Here is a 6,967-nt window from a genome sequence, read left to right as displayed (position 1 = left end):
TCTACAGCTCTCTATATCTACCAGTCTGAATATCTCCAGCTCTGAATATCTCCTTTTCTCTACAGCATATTGAACATTTACGTGTTCACACCACATTGATTTGAAATTTAGCAAATCTGATTAAAGTGCCTTTTGCAACTGAAAATTACATATGCATCCTGTGCATTAAATTTAATATAACTTAATCCACTTTTCAACACCATATTATATTATAATATAACAGTAACGTGAAGTAAAAAATTATCAGCAGCAGTTATTGGGTGCCAGCAAACTGCTAGAAAATAGATGATCATACAAAGAACTTACTAGTTAAACTTTCAGTAATAATCAAAAAGAGATTGGCTATGTTTCTGGGGGGAAAGAATTCCCACAGTTGCACTGTTCTTCCTAAAACACTGTCATAAGTCCACCTCTGAGGTTAATATATAGCTTTTATAGTTGTGTTGAAACTTGAATGAAAAGCTCTGTCTGATGCTTAATAAAGCTTTCAATCTTCTGAAACAAATTTCAGTGTTTTGTGTCTTTTGTGAGGGAGAGTTTAAATACAATTTTTGAATCCTAAGGACAATAAGAAATGTCAGATGACAGGCCTATCTGTCCCAGGATCCTGTTTCTTATAGTGGCAGAAAGCAGACTTTTTTGTGAACTACTTGTCCATAAACATAACATTTTTCCCTATGGATGCATTTTTGCTTTCTGTACTCTTCTATCTGAAGCATTAAGGTCAGCCCCACTGAAGGAAGTTAGAATGATTATAATACTGATCTACTTCAACAAAATGTTCTTTTTGATCCCTCACACATTCTGTAATAAATCACAGTCGTGTCCCTTTAAATATCTATGCATCCTGGTGCTCAGAAGCAGTGCCTCCTAAATTGAAGGGGTTGCCTCCTAAATTGAAAGCAATATGCACTAATTGTCACTGCTAAATGCCAGAGCTAATTAGCCCACCATTGGTGCTGTGCAGATGCTGCCAAGCTGCTTTTAATGGTGAGCTGTCCAAGCATCATGGTGCTGCTGTCAAGGAGAGTAAGTTGGTTTTGTAGACCTCATCAAACAGAAGTTATCTTCTCTAAGAGACTTGCCGTGTGCCAGATGTTGTGCATGGAGGAGGGCCTAGTTCTATCCTAATGTCAATCAATTATTTGGTTAGCTAGAGACCGTGATCTGTGACTGGGCTACTGGCTAGAACTAAAATAAAGCAGAAGTGCCACTGGTGTTGGTGTTTAGATGTTGCAACATCAAAATTTTAACGATCTGGTTTGTATGGCAGAAATCAGAAGTAGGTAGCCTTTCAATACATTTCACACACTGCAAGATCTAAAACACCCGGCAAGTGAGTAGGGAGCTGCCTGGAGCTAGCCAACAGGAGATACTAAGGACAGGTATGTATTTTAAATTTTCCTCTATAGGGTTTGGGAGACCTAATGTACAGAGAGACACTTTTCTCTTCTGTAGGTAGGCATATAGGTAATTTCTTTACAAAATGGATTGGGAGATCACTTTTTTTCTTTCAGAGCAGCAGTGGTAGTACTGCCACCTCTCTTCTTCTGCAAAGTAGTTCAGTGTTCAGAGTATAGGATGTGGAAAGACTCCATTTCAATTCTCTCTGGTGTCTGAGGAAATCTAAACCCACATCTCCCACCTTGCTTGGCCTAACTGCTTAGCTTTGAATATTTGGGGCTGGAAGCGGGACCACTTTTCTTCTTCCTTTGGAAGCAATTCTCCTGAGTAGAAAAATGGTATTTCCCTGCATACAATATAGCCCAGAACAAGGTAAGCACCTTACTTTGAAAGACACAATGAAAAAAAAAAGACCTTTCATTAAAAATACTGGTAAGTAGCAGTAAGTAATTAAGTAGCAGCAACTAGGGATCCCAGTGTGCTCATTTGCAGTGCTAATTTCACCTGTGGGGGTAGAAGCTTACAATATAGAAACTTCTATTTTCTCACTTACATTTTCTCACTTATATTGTACACACCAATTTCCAGCAATGGAGTCTTTTGGGGAAAGGTTCATGTTGTGTGCAAGAAAATACGGTACAGTAATTCAAGATTCACTGGATCAGAGAGAATAATGATGATTCTCTAACTTACTAGCATGCAGATCTAATCATTAGGGCAGTTGCCATCAAGCATGGAGATTTGAGTTCTAGTCCCTGCTCCAGTGATTGTATGTTTTATTCAGCTATTGAATTATGTTAAAAAATTTAATGAATAAAATATAGTCAACTGAAATATATTATTGTGAAAAATGCAAGGACACAAGGTAAACCTACTTTGAACTCTAAGATGGATACCACAATGAGGGAAAATATGAGGCTGTTACACATTTAAAAGTTTTAACAGGGTAAGAAGAAACTGATATTTGAGAAATAATATGTGTTTATGTACTTACTGGCAGCATATTAATGAGATGTTAAAATAGACCAAGTGTAAAACTGCCCGAAAACTTTAATTTCCTGATTCTTTCTATCCTGTAATATTTTCAAAATATATTGCTTTTTTCTGCTTTTGTCAGCTGCCCTACCTCTTACTGAATAGTAACATTTATGTGAAAACAATTTGAACTAGGTTTTCTTGAAAAATTGTCACAAGTGAACAATGTATATCTTTTTTTTTTCTTTGTCCTCAACTTAGATATCTGTATTGGTTCCATTAAACTTTGTTATCTGTGTCATTTTAGATGCTAACAATTTTAAGATGAATGATAAAAAAAAAAATCAGCATAACACTTTTCTGAATGGTTTGCATGTTGTGTAAGATTTGCTTCTATTATATCTTTGCAATTGCCCTTTTCAGTGTATTGTGGAGGCTTCTGAAAATCAGTGGTGATTTCACTATTTTAATTAAAAAACTTATTTCCTTCAGAATCCAATAACCAGCATGATTTTAATAATTGCCTGTGGGAGACTTATTAAAGACCCCTGGAAAAACTGTGCTCCATTGCCTTTTCATTTTCCTTCAGCTTTTTAAGATACTCTGTGTTGATTAGCTTTATTTTACTGGGGTAAACATTTGGATTATACTGAGGCTTTTAATGAACTCTGAATGTAGTGAATCAAATTCTCAGCTGTCTGAGGAGTGCAGGGCACAAATGTATATATGTTAAGACACTTAAAGGGAAGCTCACATTTTGTATTTTATACTCTTTCAGTTCTAGGGCCACGATGTGCATATAATGGGCCTCAAAGCATAAATTACATCAGTTGAGGATGGGTGCAATTTAGGGACCACACCACCTTTCTGCTAGCTGTAGGAGGGCTATTGTAAAAGTCAACACAATTGGTTGTACAGCGCCATTGGATTCCTCCCTTAGCATTGCATCCAACCCCAGGAGAATTCCTCAAGCCATGTGCCCATGCACATTATAATATTTAAGGCTCAATTGTTTTGCTTTGTAAAGGAGACTGAAGACCCATTATTTAATTATGATCTTTATAATCCTAGGGTATCTATTGAATATTGGTTTATAGGAAAGAACGGGGCCATTAGCTCTTTCTGCTACTTCTCCCATAAGCCCGTGCTCCAGAGAAGTGAAATACATGCAGAAAGTTATTGTTTTGTTTCAGGTAGTTTGTCTCCTAGTTGAGTGTGAAGTGGGGCCTCCTGTGGTTACTGACTGCATGCAAATACAGGGGACTAGGCCCAGGAGGCACCTTATAGTCCTAGGTTCTTATGTTTAGCTGTTTCCATGAATATTGGTACAGCTACCATGCACTAAAAGTTATACTAACAAAATGATAGCCTCAACAACCATTTACAGACCACGTCAAGGATTGCTGTCAAACTGGTTTCTTTTAGTTTTAGTTTTTAATTTAATTTTAGTTCTTAACTAGGGCCCCAGTCTTCCAAAATGTTCCATGGGTGGCTTTGCCTGTTTAGATATGCACTGAAATTAGAAGGGCTCTGTGTGATGCAGAGGTCTTTCTGAATGCAACTGCTTGTAGGAGCAGGACTTTGGTTGTTGCAAGGACCATGGTAGATGTTAAGAGGCTGATCAACTTTTAGAGGAAAAATGTACTTGTCTATCAGGATCTATATACTGGTCTCACCTGCTCCTCCTATGGCACACTGCATGTAGTTTTTGATATGAGGTTCTTTGTTATGGTGGTGAATACAAGGACCAAAAGATGGGATGGAATAGATAGTCTCGACAAACATTTATTATTTGGTTGCCAAAGACTGCAAGGAAATCGACTCGGGAACATAACTTCCAGGTTATCTGCTAAGGGGCATATATTCCTTTCCTTCTGTTTTTAACAGCAAGAAATGAATGTCTCTGAAGAAAATTTATAAGGATGATATTGATGTGCTTGAGTTTGTCCTACTATTACATTTGGAGAAGGCTTGCCTGCTTTTCAAATTGAAATGGAGTCAATTTACAAAAAAATGAGTTAAATTAGTTTCAGATAGTATACCTGCTCTGAGTGTCTGGACCAATGTTTTTGTCTTTTTTTTCTTTTCTTATGGTATGAAATATCCCACACAGGGAAACAACGGGACTATTCACAAAGTTAAATTGCCTGAAAAATCAGAAGGCAGGACATCTCTTAATTTTTTTTTGTTTAGTGATTTTAAATGTTTCTATTTTACTGTCTGTTGTCTGCCCTGCTATTCCGGTGATGTTTGCTTGTCTTGTTTCAGTCTGGTTATAAACTGTTTAGAGTAAGCACTGGTGTTTTCCTATCCATCTACAGTCCTAGAATAGTGAGAGCCCAATCTTGGCTCAGTGCTTGGGGTCTTACTCTAAACTAAATATGAATCAATAATTCTAACTATAGATCATTTAAAAAAAACACACACTAAGGCATGATTTTTTTCAAGTTGATGATGTCTCTGTAAATACTGCATCACCCTATCACAGCCCAGCAGAACTGACAGCATTTCTCCTACTTACCCTGTGGCCTCACAACTTGTTAAGCACCCAAAATGGATGCTGGTGATCTCAAAGTTCCTGTCTTATGATGCCTCCTCTCTCTCTCAGGACCAGAATCTGCCACTTTTTGCTTTCATTGAGGAATATGTCATACTCAACCTGCATGTGCACAATTTGAGCCATGTAATTGTGTGTATGGGTATGTACATGATATGTGTATATATACAATGTAAAGGTATGTGTGCATGTGTTTAGATGTAATAGTGTGTGTGTGTGCGCGTGTGTGTGTGTGTGGAGTGGTTAAGGTATCTCACTAACAGCTCCCAAAACAAATCCGTGCCACTGGAGGCTGAGGGAGGGTTAGGATTTGGTAAGTGGTGCAAGGGCTGATAAGACTCAAACTTCCTCCTGGGACTGTGAAGGAGGATCTTAGAGGTGTCCCCTAAAGCTTTAGTTTGAGTCTTGATCTAGATTTGGTCTATTTGGGCTGGGGAGTCGAAAAAGGCAGATGCAGTGCTAACTCATGTGCTGTGGGCCAGGGAAGCTGGCACGCTTGCCTACATTAACCCATAGGCCATTGCATCTTTTGTGACTGAAGGTCACAAAATACCTGGCTACTGCACAAGAAGGAAAAATACCCCAAGGTGGGAACGCTGCTAATCCCCACCCCCCAAATGTCAAGCAGATGTAAAAAGAGGAGAAAACAGGAAGCGGAGGCCAACCATGTTCTTCAGAAAACAACGCTGAAGTGTGGCCCAGGTGGGTTTGTGAACCCCCAGTACATTTTTGAACGCTGGGGCAACAGACAAAGCAGATCCTCGACCTTGCCAAGGCCGCGGGGCCCGGGGCTAAGCCCGGGCCCCCGCACGCCACGGACTCCGCTCTCAGCTGCTTCCCCGGCGCGTGGAGGCGAAGCGAGCCGGGCTGTCAGTGTCTCTCTCCTCCCTCTGGAGGGAGACACAGGCCAGGTTTTGGCTGCGGGCTGCAGCGGCGCCCTGTGCAGCCGCCACCCGGCGCCAGGCTCTTCCTCTCCCCTCAGCAGCAGCAGCAGCAGCAGCAGCGCGCAGCTGACTCTCCCGCGGCCGCGGGCGCAGGGGCAGCCCCGCCTGCCTTCACTCCCCCCGGCTCCCCACAGCTCAGCCGGGAGCCCCGGGCCGCTCAGCCTGAAGGGACTCGCCGGTCCCAGTACAGCCGGGGTGCGGGGAGTCTCCCCCGTGCCCCCATGCGAGGAGCTGTGAGGGGGAGCGCTCCTCCGCCTCCCCCCCTTGTCCGACGGGCTTTGTGGTGCCCCGCTGGGGCGGGACTGAGCGGCCCCGCCACCTCTGCTGGGCGCTGCGACCCGCCGGTGCCGGAGCTGCCGCCGGCAGCGCGGGCTCCAGGGCACGTCTCCAAGGTAGCGTGTGCGGGGCCAGGCGGGGTCTTGATGAAACTCTGGCAGAAGGCCGCCTGGAAGGGCTCTAGCAGCCGCCCGGCCACGCTCCCTGCTCGCCGGAGCCGCGGGGCATCGCCGGGGCGGGAGAGCGCAGCCACGGGGCCGGCTTCTGCCGCCCCCAGGCGCCGGCCCGGCTTGATCTGACTTCAAGCCCCAGCGGCAGCCCTGCAAGGGAGTGAGATCCCGCCACGGCCGCGGGGCCGGCCGGCCGGCGACCCGGAGGAGCCCGGGCGGATGGACTGACTGATCGATTTGGTTCCCGCAGGTGGATCGCGCCCTCTCCCACTACTTTTTCCTTCCCCTGGAGGGAGAAGGAAAAGGAGTGAAGCAAAGGTGGGGGGGAGGGGGGGAAGGCTTGTTGTGTATTCAAAGCAAACCAATCAGAGATGGAATAACAGAGGGGATTGCTGCAGGACGTGCCGCCGCCGCCGCCGCCGCCTCCCTCCTCTGCTCGGAAAGGCGGGATCGGGGCCGCACTGATCCGGCCGAGGGGCCAGAGGCGCGCCGGGCTGCTGGACTTCCCCGCCGCTCGGCCTCCAAACGCATCTTCCGATTACTTTTTCATCGGGCGCACGAAGCGGGCTCCAACTCCCTCTGCCCACCCCCCGCCGCCGGATCGCTGCTGGATTTCGAGATCCAGGCTGAAAGGAGAGGGG

Source organism: Gavialis gangeticus, unplaced genomic scaffold (genome assembly GCF_001723915.1).
Source record: "Gavialis gangeticus isolate Ggan-Ray unplaced genomic scaffold, GavGan_comp1, whole genome shotgun sequence".
In the NCBI taxonomy this organism is placed as follows: Eukaryota; Metazoa; Chordata; order Crocodylia; family Gavialidae; genus Gavialis; species Gavialis gangeticus.
Note: the sequence above shows the minus strand (reverse complement) of the source record.